Raw genomic sequence first — 24,302 nt, 5'->3', positions numbered from 1 at the left:
TACAAGTTAGCTGGGGGAAGATTTTCATTTCTAATGTCAGGCAGCCAGAACTGAGATAAGAATTTTCCTACCTTTTATGGTCTCTATGAAGACCCCGAGGGCGTCAACCACCACCACTGTAGGGTATACCCCACCCACATGCACACACCCAGTTATTGAGCTTCCCAGTCATGGGAAATGAAAGTAGATCAGAGACTCTGGGTGCCTGGGTGGCTCAGTCAGTTAAGCGTCAGACTCTTGATTTCAGATCAGGTCTTGATCTCAGGGTCATGGGATTGAGCCTTCTGTCAGGCTCCTTGCTTGGGGCGGGGTGCCAAAGGGGTAATTCTCTCTCTCCTTATACCCCTCCCATTCGTGCTCTCTCTAAAATAAATACATAAATCTTTTTTTTTTTTTAAGTAGATCAGAGACTCAAAGTTTGATGAGGTAGAATGATCAAAATGTGGTAATACTTTTATGAAATAGGAAACATGCAAGTTAAACAGCAATCAAGTTAATATATCATTCTCATTTTCTTAACTGAATTGTAAGAACTCATACTAGTTTTCTCATTGGTAACTCACTGATTATTAATTATTTTTAAAAGTGCTTCAGATAAAGCAAATATGGCAGTGTTTTAATAACTGGTATATCATTTGTTCGGGAACCGGAGGGATCTGGGTTCAAATCTCAGTTAGTTAGCTTTGGGTAAGTTATCCAAACTCACTGATCTTCAATTTTCTCATCGAGGGAACAGGGACAGGACACAACCAGCCCCAACTTCACCAGTTGCTGAAAGCGCGATGTTAACAGGCCCAAGTGAGATGTTAACAGGCACAAAGCATTCTGCCTTAAGAAAGTTCACAGCAAATACTACTTGCTTTTCTTTTATCCCCATCTTTATTATCATTGAGCCCTGAATCCAGTCTTTATCATCAATGGTGATCATTTATCTTTTTATTTTTTATTTTTTTAAAGATTTTATTTGAGAGAGAGAGAATGAGAGAGAGAAAGAGAATGAGAGGAGGGAAGGTCAGAGGGAGAAGCAGACTCCCCACTGAGCAGGGAGCCTGATGTGGGACGCGATCCCAGGACTCCAGGATCATGACCTGAGCCAAAGGCAGTCACTTAACCAACTGAGCCACCCAGGTGCCCCAGTGGTGATCATTTAGTCTAATATTTTTTTCAGCTGTCAGGTTCACTTCAAGAGCTCCAGTTTCCTCACATTTTCTTGAGTTGCTGTTCTCCCTTAAAATAAAATGTCTGGACATAGCCCATGAAAGCTGGACAATTTGGGTCTTACCTGTGCTTTCTGCTTTGATTCTCCTATCAATCCCCATCATTCCCTTATGCTCAAGGCTGCAAACTCAGCATCCTCCCTGATATTCCTTGAACACTTCTATGCTACTCTAGTCTTTGCATGTCTGGCTTCTTCTCATCCACCAGGCTTCAGGTCACCAGTTCACCAGAGAACATTTCATAACTGTTCTATGGAAATATTCTCCCCTCATTTTCCCACAACCCTGTTTATTTCCAGCAGGACACTCTGGTACAATCCGAAACTATCCTTTCTACGTCTTTTTTGCCTGTTTGACATGTCTGTTCACCAGGGTTGATGCTCCTCAAGTCAGAGATCTTACCTAGTTCCCACCTACCTACTGTGAACAGGCTCCTGACAAGTGTTTAATGAATAAGCAAGTGAATGAATTTGTCAGTATAATGATTGTTTTGATTTGGATTTCCCCAAAACGACAAGACCAGGATGTGGGTGCAGGTGGTTTACTTGGGAGGTAACTTCAGGAAAAACCAGGAAGGAAGTGGGAGAGTGAGACAGAGAAGGGACAGAAACGGGGAAAAGGATGGATTTTCATGCCTATTACCACTATGAATGACTGGGGCTCTCACTAAGGAACACTAGACAAAGAGTAGAATAGCCATGTGGCCATCCACCCACAACCCTGGGTAAAGTAGGTTTCCATCTCCCATCAATTCACATGAGTTGTTGACTGAGGGGTGTTAATTCCTCAACATTTCCAGCTTACTTCAAAACAGGCAGACTGGGCTACAGAGGCCAGTGAAAGCACTAAAAAAAAAAAAAAATGTTAGGGGCTGGCAAGGGGAAATTAGGCAGGGTGTGCCAAAGTGCCAAGTTCCAAGGACATATATGATGGGGACCTTAATTGTTAAAACAAAATTCAGGGCACACAGTCCAGCACTGAAAATCAGGGCCACTCCCTCAAGTCTATGAACCATGCTGCCAACACACACGTGACGCCTATATGATACTGAGGGGGGCGTATACATGGTACAACCACAGCAGTTAACTTTTCTGCTTCCTTCCCAATGACATCTTAAACAAAGCATACCAAATTCAATAAAGCCATCGTGGTCACCACTAACAAGTGAGAGGCATAGCAATAGATGGTTAAATGCAGCTCCTAGAATATCCATTCAAATATATTGGGGCACCACAACATGGTCTAGAGACAGGCTCTGGCTTGGCTTCCTGATTCTGAAATAACCAATATCACATTAACAAGGTTTATGCTGCAAATTACTCCATACAAAATGCTATTAAAAGTCAGTGATGAGTGAAAATAGCCTTCAAAATTCCACGTCAACATTCAAACCCTAGATTGAGTTTCTCCTCTCCAGTTTCATTCAAATAATTATCTTCCCTGCATTAAATGATATTTTTTAATTTGATCGCATCCCATAGCCATACGTTTATTTTATTTGGATGAGGGAGAAAGGTATCTTAATTTCTCATAATAAGAGCTCTCGTGAAAACTGGAACTTCAGTGACATGGCAGTAATCAAAACTGAATTCTATACAAGAGGTAAATTATATTGCCTTCGAAATTAATTTGCAAATGGTCACAATACTAATAAAATGCAGGCAAGATTGTGATTTCCCTTTTGCAAAAGTCTAGGTCCTCAGTAATCAGAAGCCAACCCACTGAGGAGCACAGTATCAGCTGCAGGTCACATGCCAGAAAGCCTGTGGTTAGCCCCAGATGTGCAGTACAAAGTATGGAGACTAAAGCATGACATATTTGGAGGAAATGTGCCTCTGATTCTTGTCTTTGGCCTCCTTAGGCTTTGTGGCGGCCCTGGAAGATGCCAGAATCCAGCCCCAGAAACCAGAATGTAGACAGGACCTCCTCTAGGACACAGCACTGCAGTACCACAAGCCCTCTAGCCCCTTCTTAAGGAAGGCCTTTGAGGCTGATTCCACCCCCAGTTAATTGGTTGGTTTGATTCTTAACACCTGCAGCTCATATTATCCTTTGAGGTTGATGGCTGAGTCTCTTACGAGACTGAGCAGCTTGAGGCAAAGACTTGGTGGGTGTGTACTAGTTTCCTATAGCTGCTGTAACAAAATACCCCACACTTAGTGTCTTAAAGCAACACAAATTTATCCTCTTGTATTTGTGGAGGTCAGAGGAGAACCCATTTCTTTGTCTTTTTCAACTTTAGAGGCAGCCTGCATTCCCTGGCTTGTGGGGCCCATCACTCCAACCTCTGCTTTTATCCTCCCATCTCTTTTTTTCTTTGACCGTCTCGCCTCCCTATTGTAAGTACTCTTGTCCTCAGGTCCATCTGGATAATTCAGAATCATCTTCTCATTTCAAGATCCTTAATCACATCTGCAAAGTCCCTTTTGCCATGGAGGGTCACAGAGTCACAGTTTTGGGAATTAGGATGAGAACATCTTTATTCTGCCCACCACAGTGGTAATCACCCCGGTGTCTTAAGTGTCTGGCTTAGAAAAGCCACATCCAGGTAATGTGGAATTATAGTGAAATGGCAACAAAGTGAGGGAATTTGGAGCTTGTGCTTTGAGTGTGAAATCAGGCAGGCTTGGCCATGAATCCTGGCTCTGCTGTGTTAGCCAGACCAGCTTCTTGAACCTCTCTGAACCTTGGCTTCTTCACCTGTATGATACTTACTAGTACCCACTTTGCGTAGTTAGGATAAGTTAGATAATGCCTGTTTAGAGTTCAGCCAGTGCCGGTTACACTCAGAGCTCAATAAGCTCTCACTGAAACACAGAAGGAAACCAGGAGTGAGCAAATGTTTCCCATAAAGGGCTACACATACATATTTTCAGCTTTGAAAGCCATATGGTCTCTGTCACCACTCTGCCCTTAGAGCACAAAAAGCACCCACAGGTGATACATAAATGAATGAGATTATATTCCAATAAAATTTTATTTATGGACATGTCAAATTTGAACTTCAACTACTTTTCACATGTCATGAATTTTTTTTTTTTCAATTTTCTCCCAACCACTTACAAATGTAAAAGCATTCCTAGCTTGTGGGCCATTCAAAAACAGGTAGCAGCAGCTGGATTTGGCCTATAGGTTGTTAAACCCTCAACAAGATGATCTCCAAATTCCCTTCCATCTAAAATCTACGATGTGATTAACCATAAAATAGTGTTGGGGGGAAAGACAGAGACACTTAAACCCAAGTTCAAATTGCACTTTGATAGCTGGTTACCTCCAGTAGCTGATTTAACTTCTCAGAGTAGGTTTTCTCATCCAAATGAGAAAGACAAACCTCCACAGAAATTAGGAAGATTAAGGTAAGCAAATCATACAACACAGTGTCCAACTTGACCTCTATCACATAGTAGGTGCCCACTAAATGCTAGTTTTCATCCACTTGAAGGAATGATGTTTCTTCATTGGAAGAATCTAGCTTTAAACCAATCTGCTTTTTAAAAGGCAATTTCCAATAACAAGATGGAAATGCCAGAGAAGGCATTCTCCCCTCTTAATAGCATGTCAGGCCCAGTGATTTACCCAAAGTCGTGATGAATAAGGAACAGCAGTGACACTAGATGATTCTGTACACTTGATAGGGGGACAACACACATGCTGCCGAATCCTTCAGATGCTTCCCTTTCAACTGGAGCCTGAGATTTAGAGAGAAGTCTTGGGCTGAGTCCAAGGTTAACTGCATTTGAATTGAGGGTTAGGAATTTCTCAACTCAGTGAGACTGAAAGCACGAAGAAGGCGAATGTGTCGTACCTAGAGCATCCTCTTCAATCTCCCCATCCCCACATAGCCAAACTCTCTCCCAGCAGCATCCCCTGCAGCTAACGGAAGCACGCAGTGATAAAACACCAGCTAAGCGCTTACATCATTTTACAATCAAACATCTCCAAATCTGTTTATCTGATCAGCCCCAAATTCTGTCAGAGCGTTGACATGTGCATTTCTAAATAATTTCAGGATGTCAACCTGAATAGACCCGCAGAATCGGAAAGTTAATTATCTTTGACAACTTTGCCAGCTAATTTCCTATTTATATGTACCAAACCGGGGGCCTCTTTCATCCCCTCTTGTCACAAAGGATTTATCAATCAAATCAAGGCCTAAAATTGTCTGCCAAGGCATTCTGGCTTCCCAAAGGGGCATTTATCTGTTTGAAATCTCGCCGACTATCTAATGACAGCGAAGTTGACATGAAACAGAAGAGGAGCTGCTTCCCTTCTGGGTGAGGCCCCAGCAGCAGAGGCCCCGCTGGCCAGTCCCCCCAGTGCAGCACCCCCACCCTCCCTTCCCCCTCCCGTCTTCATCTGGCTGCACTTGTCATGCCCCAATTTCCAAAGTGACGCTAGCTTCGCCTCTGGATTTCAGCTGACTCGCCCCACCAAACACCAGGGCCCTGCCTGTCCCAGCCAGTGGCGCTGACCATCAGAAAGGTGTGCCTGGGAAAACCCAACTGGCCGGCGCTGACAGGCAGTCTGATGGTGGCAAACGGGGCTCCTGCTGTCACTCCCTCCCTCTGACAGGCAGTCATGTTTAACTGTAATGGCCATTTCCGCTGCCGAGTTCCCTGAAACAGGGCTACAGCTTTACAGGCTTGCAGCAGGCTGTCACAGCTGGCCATGGAGCGGGTGCAGGGGGGAGGAAGGCCTGCCTGTCACCCTGTTATGGGGTCCTCATGTGAAAGTCCCGCTGCCCAGGAGGCCGCTGCAATCCTGCCGGGATAATAAGGCTGGCCTGGACCCACCGGGCTCTTGCCCCGCCCCCCACCCCTCCCCCGCAGCAGAGGCCCTCACGGGGAGAAGGTGTTTCCATCTTTCATTCATTCATTCAATCCATTTTCACCTAACACATGTTCTCTGAGCTGATCACCATGTGCAGGGAGCCCTGCCTTTCAGGAACTTCCCATTTAATAGATGACATTCATTCATTTCTTGTATTTAACAAATCAATGTCAAGTACCCTCTATTATAAGGTACTGTTCTAAGAGAAGCACCAAGAAGACAGCAGTGAAAAAAAATTAGAAGGAAAAAAAAAAAAAGACCTGTTCTCATGGAGCTTATATTCAATTGCAGGGGTCAGCAAACTGCAGCTGGCAGGCAAAATCCACACATACCCCCATTTTTGTAAATAAAGCTTTATTGGAACACAGCCACACCCATTTGTTTGCATATTGTCTCTGGATCCTTTTGTGCCACAACAGCAGAGCTGAGTAGTTGTAATAGAGGCCATATGTCCCTCAAAGTCTAAAGTATTTACTGTCTGGCCCTTTACAGAAAACATCTGCTGGCAAATAAAAGTAATTTTAACACAAGAGACGTCAAAGTAGAAATACAGAGAGTCCAGAGGGAGCCTACATGACACTTAGCTTGTGAGATCTGTTTTGTTCACTGCTGTTGAACAATGCTTAGAACACAGCTTGGCACAAAATAGGTGCTCACTGAAAAGTTCTCATTGGCTGGATAAAGGGAAGAATATATGGTTGGATGGGTAGAGAAGTGGGCAGATGGAAAGTTCCAGAAGGCTTCATGATGAGGTAATAATCTGGATTTTGAGGAATAAAAAATATTCACCGTAAGAGGAGGAGGGAAGAAGGTTTTCTGGGAGAGGGAAATTCACTTGTATTATCTGCTATCCAGCCATAGCACAGGAAATTGCATTGAGAGAACAAAGAGCTGATGGAACACAGTAACTCAAGTGGTGGGTCAAAACGAAGAGCATCAGGAGATTAGGGAAAAGTGACACCATGTGAAGACTCGTATTCATAATCTTATTTTTTTAAGATTTTTTATTTATTTATTTGAGGGAGTGAGAGGTGGGGGTAGGAACAGAGGGAGAGGGGCAAGCAAACTCCATGCTGAGCACGGAGCCTGATGCGGGGCTCAATCTCAGGACCCTGAGATCATGACCTGAGCCAAAACCAAGAGTCCAACACTTAACCAACTGAGCCACCCAGGCACCGCTCTATTCATAATTTTATTGACAACAGACAGTATGCCTTCAAACCCAGACTAGTGGAGCCCCTTATCCTGGAATACCTTCCTTGAAAGAGACAATGGTTCCATTTCTCCCTTTTGGGGTACCCTTCGGCCCTTTACCCCATACATGGAATCAAACACATGTTCCCAAAAGCTCCAGAATTCTAACCATGGGGTCATTCTAAGGCCCCACGACGAGGTCCTAGTCCCTGGAGTATGGCTTGGCAATGTCATGCTGGGTGAGACAGAGATATTCTTTGCACAAGTGAACTACTCTCGTTTCTCTGTTAATGGGCCCTTTGCCTCTCCTCCCCTATGCACCCCACTGGGTGGAAAGCAGGGTACCATCAATATCAAAAGCAATCACATGTCAGGCACATGGTGATTATGTCCATAAGATTTCTGAAGAAGACACTGCTGGAGGATGTGTTATTCTACATTCTATGTGGACACAAAAAAATTTCTGAGTGGTAAATTTAACATGACCAGAAACTGAACTGTCATTCCCATTTTCCTGCACATTCTTGGTAAGATTGCATTTGTGGTCACCATCAACAAAGCATAACCTCTGAGAGAATCAACGGAAGCTAGGAGTATTCACAGGCAGCATGAAGAATGATGCAGCATCATAATGATGGAACCAGTGCTAAATAAATGCTATTGGGACCTGAAAACAGAAAAATATCTGTATTGTTTGAATATAAACAGGTTATGAAAAGCCATGGCATTACGAGCAATAACAGCATTGCTACCTTTTGCTCATGGTAGAAGATATGAAATTAGCCAAGAATGGCATACTAACAATTAAGAACACAAAGAAGAGAGGGCGCCTGGGTGGCTCAGTTGGTCAAGCGACTGCCTTCGGCTCAGGTCATGATCCTGGAGTCCCAGGATCGAGTCCCGCATCAGGCTCCCTGCTCGGCAGGGAGTCTGCTTCTCCCTCTGACCCTCCTCCCTCTCATGCTCTCTGTCTCTCATTCTCTCTCTCTCAAATAAATAAATAAAATCTTTAAAAAAAAAAAAAAAAAGAACACAAAGAAGTGGTCCCCAGACCTGAGTTAATGGTACCTGGACTCTTCACATGCACCAGTTGGTCAATAAATAAGTTTATGTTCTCTGCCCACTATTCTGTATCTTCATGAGTAAATCACTATCCTTTGTATACACCCATAAATTTTGAATACACTTTATAATCGAATTGCTTATATAGACAAGGACCCCCCAAAATATACCCAGGGTCCCACACATCCCATAAGAGGTCCTAAAGGCACAATGTGTCCATTTCCATCTCAGAGAAATATTATGTTTAAAAAAGAAGCCGCCAACAATTAAAGAGCCAACAAATGACTTGGAGGACGCCTATCCTTTATTCATTTCCCTTGAAGAACACCTTGCAAGGCCCAGAAACTTGTCTTGAATCCCCTCCTCTTTCCTCCTGCTTTTCACCTCTCATATTCTCCAGAAGCTTCCATTTAATAAAATGTCCCCCAAATCCACCTCCCCCTCCCTGGCCTGCTCAGTTTTTACTTCCTCTCCTCCTGGGCATGTTAAGTGTCCACAGAGCTCAGGGTGATCTTCTCCCCCCAGGTCTTCCACCATCCAGTCACCTACACTTATTACCTGATTCTGCATTTCAAAATGCTAGAAATGGCCTGGCAGAGACCTCTCTTTACTTCCAACCAGAGCTTCCTCCGCAATGGACTTTGGGGAAGAGGGTGCCTGTGAGCATGCTCATCTCACTAAGGTCATACTTATCATACCAACTTTGTCAGACTAAATTTTTGGATTTTCCCCAAAAGACAGAGGAGCAGACTAAGAATGAAAATATAGACTGTGGTGCTGGCCAGAACATGGCCTTCCGGTTGAAATAAAGATTTGAGTAGCTGGATAAAAATCATACAAGAGGCTGTGTCAAAGAGATCTTGAAATTGCACAAAAGGCTGAGTTTTCACCATCAAAGCTAAGCTAGTATGTGGCAGAAATAATGCCCTAGGATTCAGGCAGGGCATTATGTAATTTGTTATTGGCTCCACTTTGATTCATTAGTCCCTGGGATTCTGCATTTAAAAATGAATCCAAGGAGTTAATATGGGTAAAATCTCTTGCCACGGGTCCTTCAAATAGTGGATGGAGTCGTGCAAGTGAAACCCCTCTCATACCCCCTTTTGTAGCCAACTCCATATAAAGTACTTAATTTTGTGTGTGTGTGTGTGTGTCTGTGTGTGTGTGAGAGAGAGAGAGAGAGAGAGAGAGAGAGATCCTGATAGTAATCCTGGAAAGGAAGTACAAATCTCCAGAAAATAAGGAAATGAGTTTTTTGTATTTAGATATTTTTTTAAAATTAATAGACTATTTTTCAGAGCACTCTTAGGTTTGCAGAAAAAGAGAGCACAAAGTGGAGTGAGTTCCCATATATTCTCTCTCCCTTCCTCCCCCAGCCCAGCTTGCCCAGTATTAACATCGGGCATCAGTGTGGTACATTTGTCACAACTGACGCACCAGTGCAGATTCACTCTTATTAACCAAAGTCCACAGTTCAGGGCTCACTCTTTGTGTTGGACATTCTATGGGCTTTGAAAGGTTTTGTTTTAGACTGCTTGTTTCCTAGACCTTTCAGCACCTAAGGACTCATTAAAATTTTAAGGCATGAAAACAGCCATATTTATAAATAATAACTGGACTCTTTATTTAATTGTCAAAGGATATATAACTCCAATCAACTCAATCCAATTACACATGTTATGGGGTGCTTACTGTGGTTCAGGCACCGGGCCGGGCACTGAAAACAGAGTGGTGGAAAAGAGAGAAACAATCTTTTCCCTCATAAAATCCAGAGTCTAATAGAAAAGATGAATATTCAGTAAGTAATTACAAGTAGGACCCGCTTCCAAAGGTCATGCACAGAAGCTGCAATAATCTAGACAAAGGAGAGAGAATGATGGCCCTGACTTCATAGACTTTGCGGAAGCAGAGTTCTGCTCTTCTGGTTTAATTTGAGGCCTTATCTTGATGGGGCCAACTGATGATTCCCAGGAGACTTTGCCTAAGCTAGAAGCTGGCTCACATCCCCACTCCTAGTTCCCCAGGGCCCCAAGTATCCTAGAGTCACAGACCAGGAGGCCCCAAGCAGGTCCTGTACAACTCGGCCCATGGCTCCCAGAGCTGCCTCCTGTCACATCCCCCTCTTTGTGGGAGTAAAAAATTTGCTGCCTCGCCTCTCTGACACCCTTTGTCTGGCAATGTTGAGTTGGCCAGTTCATGCCAGGTTTATTTTAGGGGTGAATTTCCTGAGCTTTGAGGACTAGCTGAAGTATCAGGAGCACTCTGAGACCATTTGTCTTGTGTCTTGGCTTCCTGAGGCTGCTGAACAAAGGACCACAGACTGGGTGCCTTAAGACAACAGAAATTTATTCTGAGTCTGGAGGCTACAAGTCTGATATCAAGGTGTCAGCAAGACCACACACCCTCTAAAGCTTCTAGGAAAGAATATGTCCCAGGCCCTTGTCGTGGCTACTGGCAGTCCTTGGCACTCCTCAGACTACAGACACATCACCCCTATCTCTGCCTGCATCTCTCTGTGTGACTTCATTTCTCTCTGTCCAAATTTCCTCTTTCCAAAAAGACACTAGTCATTGGATTTAGGGCCCATCTTAACTCAGTATGACCTCATCTTAACTTGATCACATCTACCAAGACCCAGTTTTCCAAATAAGGCCACATTCACAGGTACTGGGGCTTAGGATTTGAATGTAACTTTTAGGGGAACATGATTCAAACCACAACACTTTGAATTCCCAAAGTTGGTTCAGAACTGATGTCCCCCAGAATGAAGCTAAGTGGAAGCAAAGCTGAGGCCAGAAGAAACAGACTCATATGTCAAATGAGGCCTCCTGCCTTCAGAAATTTAATTAAACATCACCCATCACATGTTCATTCCAAAACATATTTTCTAAGTGCCTGTGGTGCCCATACCGTTCTAGGTATTAGAGATAGAATAGTGGGGTAGAAGCACCTTAACATGGAAGCTCATATTCCAGTAAAAGGAGTGGAAAGAAGAGAAAGATGACACTGCAGTGGGCACATAGTGAAGAGGAGTACCTCAGTGAAGTGAGTGAGGCCACTTTTGGAAGGTGGCCCTTGCTGGGGACACCAGAGACCATGAGTGCAGAAGGGGGAACAAAGCAAAGAAGGGTTTCTCTGGCATGGAAATGGCTGGGGCCAGGTACAGAGATGAAAATTCAGTGGAGAGTGGTTAAAATGCAGGAAAGAGAGGGCATTGCTGCTGGCTGAAGGCCTCAGGGGCTGGGGGGAAGATGGCTGGCCCTGAGGAAGACTGGAGCAGGGGGTAGAGAATGATGGACAGGAGCACTGGTGGACATAGCAGAGGGTAGGAACACACACCTCAGTCCTCTGTGTCCCCAGCTTCTCTACAAAATATGAGCCAGCTCACTGTCTTCCAGCTGGGGGTGCAGGGTCTGGGGGATCATGAAGTTCTACAACTATCACGAGTAGAAATGAAAATGGGACTTTACAGAGAGGAGGGGATAAGGTTGGGGGCAGAGCCAGCCCAGAGGAGGCATCAGTGGAACAAGGAATGCCTTATGAAACCCTGGTTTCCTGTCAAGAAGGCAGGCTCTAGGGCTAGCCTCCAGGTGTCCCATCCTGGCTCCAACACCCTGGGCTCGAGCACCCTGGGCAGGTCACTCAAACGCTCCGGGCTTCAGTTTCCTACTATTGGCTGCTGTGAGGAGCAAGTGACTGACTGCATGGAAAGTACTCAGAACAGTGTCCGCTACCCAGTAAGGCTTACTAAATGTCCCTGATAACAGAGGGTCCTGTCCCCCTGTTAGTTGGGCCACTCCTACAAATGCTGAATGTCTAGTATATGCCAGGCACTACTCTAGCTGTTGATAAAATATGACACAGTCCGTGCCCTCAAAGACACCACGGTCAACTTGGAGAGAATGGCATATGCCAGTCAGCTCAGAGACAGAACCTCTGGACATTTCCAGGGTGAAGGGAACACGAAAAATACTAATGAAAGGCCTCATGCCCGTCCCTGGAAAAGCTCTTCTGTTGTTGCCACATCCTGTTCCAGGCCTGAATGCACTGAGCTCTATGCCACCGTGCGGTCAGGACCCAGAGTGGCCACCCCCATCACAGCCTCTGCCCATCCGGGGGTCATGTCTGAAGGCTGCAGGCATCAGGCAAATGCCCCCCATGACAGACGCCGGGACTGAGATAACAAGCCATCTGGACTCTCTGAGGAAGACACCCTCTGACATTGTCCACAAAACAACACCCCCTCCTGCACTGATCTGTGGGGGTACCTGGTGTGGAGGGACACTGCTGTGACACCTGCCTGACTGCATGGCCCTATTAATTTTCCCGCTTTGGAAGATTCTCTCCCAGACCCACTGTTCTCTCGGATGAACATGTTTAGCACTGACTGTGTTTTACAGGAGTTACAAATTCTGATACAAATGCACAGGGCAATGAACATATACCTGAAGCTTCTACTTCCCAGAAATGTGGTAGGAAGCACTGGCTGTATCAAGTCCGGCACAAGCATCTCTACCACTTACCAGCACTGTGAACGGGTGCTAATTCTCAGCTTGCCTACCTGTAAGGTACAACCAACACCCCCCCATCTCTCTTGGCAAAACTAAAGGACACAGGGAGAAAATGCTTCTGGGAAGACTTCGTCAACTTAGCAGTTTTGTCAAAAGCAATTGGGAGACTCTAAAGTGTTGGACAACTCTGGGGGAAAACCAAATGTTCATCAGAGGGTCAGTTGCCTAAAATCCCTTCTAGAACAAAGCAGAAAATTCATGCATTCATGAAGCGTGTTAGAACCTGCAAGTGGAAAGACCCTTAGAGATAATGGGATGAAATGCATTCATTTTAGAGGTAAAGAAAACCAGCTCCAAGAGAGTAAGTGACAGCACTAAGGCCACACCACAGAACAAAGACTCTAACCCCAGTCGTTGGCCTCCGGGTCACAGCCCTTCCCCACTCCATGGCACAGCCAGATCCTGCCAATTTGGGGGTAGCCCTTGTTGTTGCCAGGTCTGTTGCAAAAACTCCAGGGTCTGTCACAGTGGGAGTCACACACAGGAACTAGGAGTTTAGATCCTGCATTACCTGCTCTTACTTGGAGACCTAAGTTCTTAGCTGGGCTCTGCTGACTTTCTCCATGACTCTGCTTCCTCTCACTGACAAACTCCCTGTAGTTGTACCACTCACCTCCACTCTTCTTCACAAACAACCCAATGTGCCCAAGTGGGAGCCTCGCAGCAACCCCAAACCGTCTCACTAGACGAGGGCTTTCCACTCTGCACAGTTGACACTCAGGCCACAATTCTTTGTGGTGGAGGAGGCTGTCCTATGCTCTGTGGGATTTTCAGCAGCAGCCCTGGCCTCCACCCACTAGATGCCAGTAGCATCTCCTTTCCAGGGTTGGTGACCAACAATGCGTTCAAGCATTGCCATATGTCACCTAAGGGACAAAGTTGCCCCTTGTTAAAACCTGCTACTAGATTGCAGGTCAGAGCACAAGATAAAGGGCTCTTCCAAGCAAACTCACCTTCTCTAAAGCCCATTCTGCCCAGACTGTCCCTCCTCAGGACAAGGGCCCAGACACAAGGTCTGACCATGATAGCATCTTGGTCCCAGACCAACTTCTGTTCTTTAAACCCTCACCCACTATTGTCTTCCAGAGTTGACCTCACTGGCTTCAAACAAAAAATAAACTAACCTAAATGGTGCTCTGAAAAATAAATGATTATATGCTCTTCTTTATCAAAGCATCATTCCTTTCTGCAATATATACAATGGATTTCTTTTTTTCTTCTGAATCACCAAAAAAAGTTAATCTTAGTGCAGAATATTTTCTGGTATCTTCTCTGAACAATTTTAAAGTCATTATTCTATTTCTGAACATTCTTCAGTGGAAAAAAATGGTTGTTTTTAAGACAGGAGTATGGGGGATGAGAAAAGTATATCAAATAATATTAAATAATGATTGATTAGAAATTTCCCTAATTATTACTGTCATTAGCATCTTATTTTTATTTTTTTAGCTTCATCAAGAATGACACAATTCTCAAAAGCAAAAATTTCATCTAATGAGATATAACCAGGATATGGACGCCTTCCCAGGATTTCATTTCTTGCTGTCAATCCAGTTCAAACACCAAGATACCACTGAATGAAGGATTCTCAACTCAACACTGAAGAGTCAATCAAGATTTCCATTAAAAAAAAAAAAATGCCATGTTCCCAGCTTTTATTCATTTGTATACCTATAAGAAGCAGCTGCAACTTTGCATACAAGTGATTTTTTCACATAAATAAAATGTTTTAGCCATTTTTTAGTCACTGAAGCATTAAAAAATAAATAAAGTGGAAGCAGTTGAAAGGGCCTGCTTTAAAAAATAACTTTTTTGGCTTACTGAATGATTAGTTCTTGTTTGTTTTTTTAAGTTTGTTGTACATCCTATTCCCAATTCAATTTACACTTACCCCCATAGACCTCTATGCCTTTTAATTGCTCCTCTGATTTTTCCCCCAGTTTTATTGAGAAATACTGCTACTCTGATTTATGATCCAAAGATTTCTTTCTCCTCATGATGTACCACTGCCTGAGATAAATGATTTTTGGGGATTTTGAAAGTACTTTTAAACATGGCATTAAGAAATCTAAACATGAAGACTATGAACATCAAAGGCAAATGTGTCAGCAAGTAGCCTGCCTTAGAAAGAGATTTGTCAGTCTACAGATTAGCCAGACGGAACAAAAACACAGGAAGAAGCACCATCCTCTGACTCATTCCCAAACTGGGCTCAGTATTCCATATATGGACTGTTGAGTTGGTTTAAGAAGGGGCACCAAAGAAATTCTGTCATTGGGTGTCCATATGCTCCCCAGCCTAGCATCATTTTCTCCCCCACCCACTCTGCTTCCCCCTGTCTAGTGGTCCTGAGCACAACAAGGCTGTGATGTGCCTTACGGAGGAAATACTGGTGTTAGATAAGCTCCATTTAAGCATAAGCTACAGTTCTACTGGCTCTGACTTCTAGGTTAATGAATCAACAACACATATTAAATAAGGTGTTTTTATTTTATTTTTTAAAGATTGATTGATTTGAGAGAGCATGCACGTGTGTGTGTGGTGGGGGGCAAGAAAGGGAGAGACAGTCTCAAGCAGACTCCGTGCTGAGTGCAGAGCCCAATGAGGGGCTCGATTTCATGACCCTGAGATAACAACCTGAGCCAAAAACAAGAGTCAGACACTTAACTGACTCTGCTTCTCAGGCACCCCTAAATAAGGTGTTTCCAAATAGAAAACAAGATTATGTTGATCAGCTGATGAAAATGATGTGACCAGAGGCTGGCAGGAACCTAACCCAGTATTTATCCTAGGAACAGTGGTTCAGTGATGGCAAATCAGTGTTCCCTGTAATGTTCTGTAACATAACTACCATGGATAATGAAAATCAACTGTGTTTAATGAGCACCTTTTTTGTGCCAAACACTATGCCCAGAGTTGGATATTTAATGAGCTCCCTGCTTTCAAAGAGCTAAAAGTCTAGCCATACATTAATCCATGACATTAATGAATATACAGTTTCAGGTGCATCAGGGAAGGTGCCCTAAAGTGTCAGCCAAGACCTAAAAGATGACTACAAAGGCAGTAACTCAGGTCCCCAGGAAAGAAACTGATGTGTAGATCAGCAGGGAGTCTGCTGGGGAGCACTCTCAGGAAAAATACCTGTAAGGGAGTGAGGGAAGTTGCATCAGGCAGAGGGAAAAGTAGCAAAACAAAGCTCAGCCAAGCCCATAGAAAGCTCAGGAGCTGGGAAGACTTATCAGAAATGTCTTCAGTTGAGGCAAGAGGCCTGGACTTTGTACCTCCCCATCAACCACTTTGGTGGAGGCAGCTCACTTCAGTTGAGGATAATACCTGGGGAAAGATTCAGCTGTCAGCCAATGACAATCCCGATAGTTGAGGGGATGAATGCTTACATGGGAATGGTGAGCAATGTACCCCAGACCCCATATCCCTAAAAGGAGCTAGAGACCAAGGAGAAAGGGAGCTATACCAAACAGTGGGAACGTATGTGTAAAGGCCCTGTGGGAGGAGAGAGCATGAATCAATGTGTGAACAATGTAGAGCAGGTTCTTATAGGGCTGGGGCATGGAAAGCAAGTATGGATCTGAAATAAGATGAAGCTGGTGAGCAGGCCAGGATGAGATCCTCTGGGGCCTTGTGGGTCATGGGAAGTTTTGGTCCTCATTCTAAGAGTAAGGTGAAGCCATGGAGCTTTTTAAGCAAAGGAAGCAATCTGCTATAGTGAAGAGAACTGAGCAGAGGGGGGAGAGGTGAGGGCAAGTAGGTGTGGCAAGACCAGCTGGTGTGCACCAAGGTAGTAGCTCAGGAGACGGTGAGAGCTGATGGGGTCCAGAGAAGTTTAGGAGGTGAAATTATAGGTCCTGGTGCTGGCATAGCTGTGACGGGTACAGTGTAAAGGGTATCATGGATGCTGCTCAGTCCCTGGTTTGGCTGAATGAACAAACAGAGGTACTGGTGCTGGGACTGAGAACACCAAAGGCATCAGAACCAACCACCCTGTACTGGAAGGTCAGTGGGGATGCTTAGGTGATGGCCAGATCTCTGTGTCTGGCACTCCAGTTTGGATGAAGATTTCAATTCAGGAGCCATGACACAGAGAGGCTCATTACTGAGCCCCTGTGAGGATGACACTGTCCAGAGTACATAGAGGAGGAGAAGATCTAAAACTAAGTCTTGGGAATGTCCCACATTCAAAGGCCAGGTGGGAGGAGACAGAGGCAATAAAGGACCTCAAAGAGCAGCTGGAGTAGTGGAAGGAGATTGGGAAAGACAAGGTCACAGACCCCAAAGGAAGACACTGTTTCAAAGAGAGAGTGGTCCAGGGTCAAGTGCTGTTGAGGGTCCAGTAGGATGAAAACTGAAAATTTTCACTGGATTAAGGACAGACAAGAGGGTTTAGGTCTGAGATGTGAGAAAATAAGTAACAAAGCAGTTTTTTCTCCCATTTGGGGAAAGACAACCCTGGGTTATCACATTGCCAGACAAAGCATTCCCTCTCTTTTGTGTTTTGCTCATGGAAGGAGAAGTTATAGGAATTCTTAGCACTTAGAGAAATAATTGTGTGTGCCTTGAAGCCAAGTAAACACTGCCTTTGACGAGCTTCGGAATGGCCAGGTATCTCTTACTAGAAAGACCAAAAGCTTGGACAGAAATCAAGTGCATGAAAATTAAGCAAAAGTGAGATACTTTCTCAAACCTAAGTTTTCCAAATTTTAACACCAAACCTATTGAATTTTCAGCCAGCCCTGTAGTCATTCATTCATTCACTGGAAATGGATACAACCATGTTGGAAAGCATTATGACAACATTGAACAAGATTCAGGAAAACAGGCCTATTTCTTAAGGTAACCATCCTGTTTCCCCTAATTTTACCTAAGGATGTAATTCAGCAGAAACAGAGGAAAATAAAATAATGTGTGCAGATACTTAATGCAGATTTCCTCTAAAAGTTAATCTTTGAAAACAATAGAAGTGTTCAATATTTGGGGACAATTTTAATAAATATTTGTAAAGCAACAAGATGGAATACTAAAGGATCATTAAAATGAGTTTGCAGAACCACAGAGGAAAATGTTGAAGTGCAAATAAAACACAAAAGAGTCGATTTTGTGTTATCTCTGTAAATTACATAGGAATATGAAGATAAACAAAAATGAAATCATGATGAGTTACTGAGGTCACAGATTTCCAATTTTTAAAGCCATTAATATGTTTGTGTTGCTTATTTATTTAAAATATGCAGGAGTAATATCTGGGAAAGAAGGACCAAAGGAAGAAAAATGATTTCTGAAAGGGCTTTGATGTAAAACTGAACACACAACTGTGCTCAGAATAAGACTGTCTTTACTCCACACTGAAGTATTCAAGATGATTTAAAAGGGAATGTCTTACTTCACTGTTCACTTCAACCCCCACTGACAGAAGGAAAAATGAACTCTCTGATTGCCTAAGTGTTTGGTGACTTCAAAATTTTGTTCCATCTTTCACATCATCTCTGCAAAAGGAATCATTTGGGGTTAGTAGAGAATCCTACATAATTAAGAGACAGAGCCTACTTCTCAGGTAATTATACCTGGAGGGATCTGAAGGTCCCATTTATGAGACCAATAAGAAAGGTTACAACTTGTAGGCTGTCTGATGGACCTACTCCCCAGCTGAGTCCAAGTGCTAGATCTGGAAGAATTTAACAGCATCCCAGCTCCTCGGCCACACTGCCCTGTGGCCAAGAGATACATGGGGCCAAACCAGTACCTAAGTGGCTTCTTTGCCCTCTGATCCCTGGTCCCTGCTGAAGAAGAAAGAGCTGGGTTGCAGATGCCTCCCTAGCCAAGGGGGTCTGGCTCTCCTATCCACTGGAACTGGGGACAGAGCTGGCATTCACTGGGGTGGAGATTGAGTGCTTGGATTCCCAGCAGCCACAAGGCACTCGTCCACTAAAATTAAAACGTCTCCCTTCGTTCTTACCTCACTGAATCATAGGGCTCATTCTAGCTGTTGTAGCTGTCTTCTTGAGAAACAGGTTATCATTAAGTCCTGGCACAGACAATCCATCTTAGCTCTGGGTGTCTGGAAAAGAATGGCACCTTTTCTGTCCAGGGAAGGAAAGGTTTTGCTGTTGGTCATGAAATAAAAGGAGGAAAGACACACCATGAAGTGATAACTAGGGGCCACTTCATATTGCTGATCACTGCTCCCAGGCATAGCAAATATTCATTATATTTAAGATGGTGCTTGCAATGGACAATATCCACAAGGGAGACAGAAAGAAAACTTGCACCAGACACTGCAACGATGTCAGGTGACCTGGAGATGTTTTTCTGATACACAAGACTTTGCATCTACAGCACAAATGACCAACAGTCCTCTGAGAATTCTTACTTTTGAGGATCAATCATGTACTTCAAGGATCCAGAGTTTTTTGAGAAGACCAGGGTGTCCACCAACTATCATTTTTAGAGCGTCTTAAAATTATCTTCTTCCCAAACCATTAAACCACACCCCATCCCCAACGAAGAACCTATTTCCCAACAGTGAGTGGCAATATCGGCATCTTAAATCATGGCGGTGGACCAGCCAAGAGAAGCAGAGTTTCTTTGCCAAAGTGTAGGTCTTGTTAAATAAATCCTTCCTTGACAGCAGAGAAAGGCCTGGCTCAGAAAATGGCTCCTTAAACATTTTAATTTAATTCAACAAGGATTTATTGTGCACCTGCTATCAGGAGCCAAACTCTGGGAGCCGAAACTTTCAGAGAGAGAGAGATGGATTCTCACACCTTTAGCTGGGGAAGGGGAGGCAGATTCTGAACCCTCCAAAAGCAGGTTAGCCCGATCCAAGCATTCTCCTGATGCTTACTTCTCTACCCTACCCTGTTCCTGAAGCTTGTCCCTTTTCTCTTATGGGCACAGATTTCGGTCTTCCATCACCTCTACCTCTTGCAGATGAGTTTGACCTTCCTTGTTTATGTCTCCAGTGTCTCACCCTGCCCAGAACCCAGACCACCCCTTCTCCCTGACCCCCTGCCTTATTTACCCCCTCACAGACTTCTGATTCTCTAACATTCCACTCATTTTCTAATTTGAATATCTACACTACCCCGGCCAGTTCACAGCAGCCCTGCTTCACCACACCCATAAGATCAGGCCCATACTATGGGCACTACAGTGCTGTGGGCCTATGGAGGTTGCCCACGCAAGAAAGGCCCAGCTCATGCACTCTGGGAGCTTACTGTCTATCCAGACAGAAACACACCACAAAGGATAGCATAAGGCAGGAAGAGTTGAGTGAAGGCCCAAGCATAGTGTTGGTCCAGGGCATGAGTTCTACCATCCCACTACTTGGGTTTGATTGTTGGCTCCGTTACTGGGTATGTGACCGTGAGCACACTGCTCATCCCTCAGACCTGCATATGCCTCATCTGTGAAACAGGACATGAATCATATCCGAGTCAGAGGGTTTTCATAAAGATACAATGAGATAAGTACCTAAAGTGTTTACTATCTAGGCATCCCACAAAAAAAAAGAGTTAGCTATCTTTGTGAAACTTATAATAATAATACGATTCCCTTGCCCAAGTCACCTCCCAATATTATACAATCTCAGAAAATCTGTGGCATTTAGCACAGCCCCCCCTTCTACAATCCGCTCTGCAATCTGATATACAAAGTCCCTTCGTGTCACTCCTTACAGTCCATGATTAGATGTGTCTAATAACTTGGAATTCAGAGGCTATTAGAGGTTCTACTTCCAGGCCTAGCTGAGTAGAGTAACTCTTATCAAAAAGATTCCTCCTGCAGATAACAACTGAAAATGCCCAACAAAATATTTAAAATTACCTGCAGGCTTTGGAGAATGACCCAGTGCAGACAGACTCTGGAGGGACATTAGAACTTGGAAGATGGCTCAGCAGAGGGTCTGCACGACAAGACATAGGCTGAAGGGAAATGGTAGCAGATGGAAATCTGGATGTTCGTGAAGAAATGAAGAGTTTCATATGTGGACTCTCTGGGAATCTATAAAAGGCTTTTCTCCTCTTCTTATTTCCTTTATAGTATGCATTATTAGTTAAAGCAGGGGTTGGCAAGCTTTTTCTGTACAGGGCTGGAAGATATTTTAGGCTTTGTAGCCTATAGGGTCTCTGTTGCAACTACTTGCAGCCACAGATGATATGTAAACAGTTGAGCATGGCTGTGTTCCAATAAAACTTTATTTACCAAAGCAGGTGATAGGTCAGTTTTGGCCTGCAGACCCTAGTTTTCCAATCACAGGTTTAAAGCAAGTATTCGAAAAATCATATTTTGAGGTTTACAACATATGTAGACAGAATACATATATACAAGTGTAACATAGGTGGAAGCAATGGACCCACACAGTTGGAGGTTTTCTACATTCTACTTAAAGTGGCACAATATTGACTCTTGATAGACTGAGCATAGTTAAGAATATATATTCAAGTACCTAGAGAAGCTACTAAAAACAGGCTCACCTAAAAAGCTGTTAAATTCGTATGGAATTCTAATACATATTCTAATCTTAACACAAAAAGAAAGTAGGAAAGGAAGGAATGGAGGAATGAAAATAAAAGAGGGGACAAATGAAACAAATAGTAAACCAGGTAAAATCCAATCACATCAATAATTACACTAAATACTAATGGAATAAACATTCTAATTCAAAAGGCAGAAATTGTCAGAATGGAGGGAAAAAATCAAGACCCAACCATATGTTGTCTGCAAGAGATGCATCTTAAATATAAAGACACAGATACATTGAAAGTAAGCTAGATGCAAAAAAGTAAAGCAGGCAGTTAGAAAACTCTTCAGCTATAGCAATATACGGCAAAGTAGACCTTAGAGACAAAACATGTTTCCAGACATGGAGTTGAGAAGAGCCAGTCCCTCAGGTGGGGAGGAGAAGGCCACTGAGAAACACACTCTGTATAAAATGCCTGGATGGGACCTGCCATAGACAGGTGTCCTTTCCTTCGCAGTTCCATTCTCTTCAGATGAGAAAAGAGTGAAATACATATTCTAATATGTATTCTTGTTGAGAGTTGTGGAATATAAAGGCTTCTGAATTTCCTGATTCTAGAAAGCCTGAGGAGAGCCCAGAAGGTGGGGACCCAGGGTTTGGGGAGAGGCTGCTAAGGGTGAGTGGGCCAGGCCAGACTTGGTGTCACAGGACGAGATCGAGGTAGTAAGGGTGCCACCCCAAGCGATATCCAAGTCTGCAGCTGGCAGCAAAACAATCAGGGCTGTGTTTTCAGAAATGTCTTTATGCATTTGGCCTCCTCCATGCAACCTGGCACATCACAGCTGACAAAGGCCACAGGACCAAAGAGCTGCCAGGAAAGACAGGGAAGCAAATTCACTCAAGGAGTCTTTTCTGCTTATCTGGGGATTTGTTCCCAGACACATTGCAGTGTCGAGGAGAACCATCACCTGATCTGGAGGGGGTGGAGGCAGAAATAGGGAATAATCATGATACAGGAGGACAAAGGGGGTCACACTCACAGAACAAGCAATCCCTTCTTCCCTGAGTTTGGATGGGCAAAGCAGCAGCCTTCGTGCTTCACAATGGAGAATGAAATGAAAAACATGAAGCCGGAAGCCCTAGGCAAATGCCCCTGAGCAAGCACCCATTTATGCCCTGGACTCTGATTCTATAGTCTCAGCTGAGTCTCAGACTGCATTCCCCCAAGATCATGAGACACAGGGGTGCCTGGTCCCCCAGACTCCTATGGAGGGCATGGAGAGGAGAGGGCATGAGAGGAAGGAGAGAAGAATACAGATTGCAAAATGCTTGTAAGCAAGAAAATCCCAGAGCTCATTCATTTATTCATGGAGTAGACACATACTCGTGGAGTATTTTCTCTGTACCAAACAGCGGATAAGGAACATGCTGGGCACTCTGGTGTATTATTTCCTCTGCCTTTGAAAAAAGAACCCTCTCCTTTTGAGATATAAAGCAACTATTAGCGAAAACATTGGGTTATGTAAGATGCTCCCCTTCTCTTAAACTTTAGACCAGAGTAGACTCCTTATGAAGAGGCTTGCAGTTCCTAAAATGAGTTCTTCCCCAAGAAAAAGCAATCCTGCCCCATCCCCCTCTCAACACCTGATGCTACCCTTTCTCCTTTCCCATCATCCAGCTCCCTCAGTGCTTTTCCTCTATGCTTTCAAAAAGAAGACAACAACAAACAACAGTATTACCCATTATGCCATCACACTGCATCACACAATATGCTCAATCCTGGGTGCACCCTGGTGAATTTAATCCTCGCTGCATCCTGATGAGACACGTGCCACGGTGGCTGTGTTTACCAGATGAAGTGACCAACACTCAAAGGGCAAACGGCTGGCGAAGTGGGAATAAATCCAGCTCCAGACGCAGATACACCACTCTACAGGGACAAAACCAATCAACCAGGAGTGTCCATTGTTTGTAATAGGTTCAAGAAGGGTCCACACACATCCCAGCAAAGGTTTTTTTATCATAAAAGGGAAGAAAGCCTTCCATGGAGCTTTGATGACAAACCCTGAACCTCAGTATGTTGTAGAATATTTCAAGAAAAGAGACTCCCCAGTATACCAGGAAATGGAGAATTGGCCTCACAAATACAAATTAAATTTGCCTGTCTCTGCTTGCTTCCATTATAAAATGGGGCAATAAAAATTCCCATGTCCTGTGTTGATGAGGCAATTCAATGAGATGACCCTGTGAAAGTCCACTGTGCATACAGGGTACCCTCAGCACTTTTCTTTACAGAGACCCACAACAACAGGGGCAAGGAATTAGTCACTACATAGAATTATTCATTGCACAGCATCTGTTGTAACCAAATCAATAAGCTAGTGATCCTGGTGGTCTGCCTACCACGAAGAGCATCCCTGTGCCTGTTTCCTTATGTTTTTTCAGCTGAAGATGTAAAAAGACAGCATGGTCACCTGTGCTGAGTGGAGGGTCCCAGCCAAAGAAATCACTAGCCATTCTCTCAGAAAACTGGCCTACCAGCCAAAAGCTCAGGGAAATAAATGTTCCAGGTAGTGGGTGCCTCTGTTGAAGGTTGTAGTTGATGTGGTGATGTGGGAAGGGATGATCTCCCAGGTGGTACCTCTAAAACTTCCCGAAGGCCCATCTGAGCAGCCCAAAGATCTTGATCCTCATTACCATCACCATGTACCTGTCAAATGCTGACAGCGGTCAGGCACTGGGCTAAATACTTTACTTGCATGACCCCACAGAGGCCTCACTTCAGCTCTGTGAAGTCCAAACTACTAATGGGGAAACTGAGTCAGGTGAAGCACTTCAATATCCTATCCAAGGTCATCGACTTGGAAGTGGCAAAGCCTGGACTGGCAAATACGTTGGTTGGGCTCCAGAGCCCACACTCTACCTATTCTCTCCCCTCCCGCTGGGCCTGGGTTT

The sequence above is a fragment of the Leptonychotes weddellii genome, chromosome 16 (genome assembly GCF_054177405.1).
Source record: "Leptonychotes weddellii isolate Sample4059 chromosome 16, ASM5417740v2, whole genome shotgun sequence".
NCBI lineage: Eukaryota > Metazoa > Chordata > Mammalia > Carnivora > Phocidae > Leptonychotes > Leptonychotes weddellii.
The sequence above is the reverse complement of the archived record's forward strand: the minus strand, read 5'-3'. Positions refer to the sequence as shown.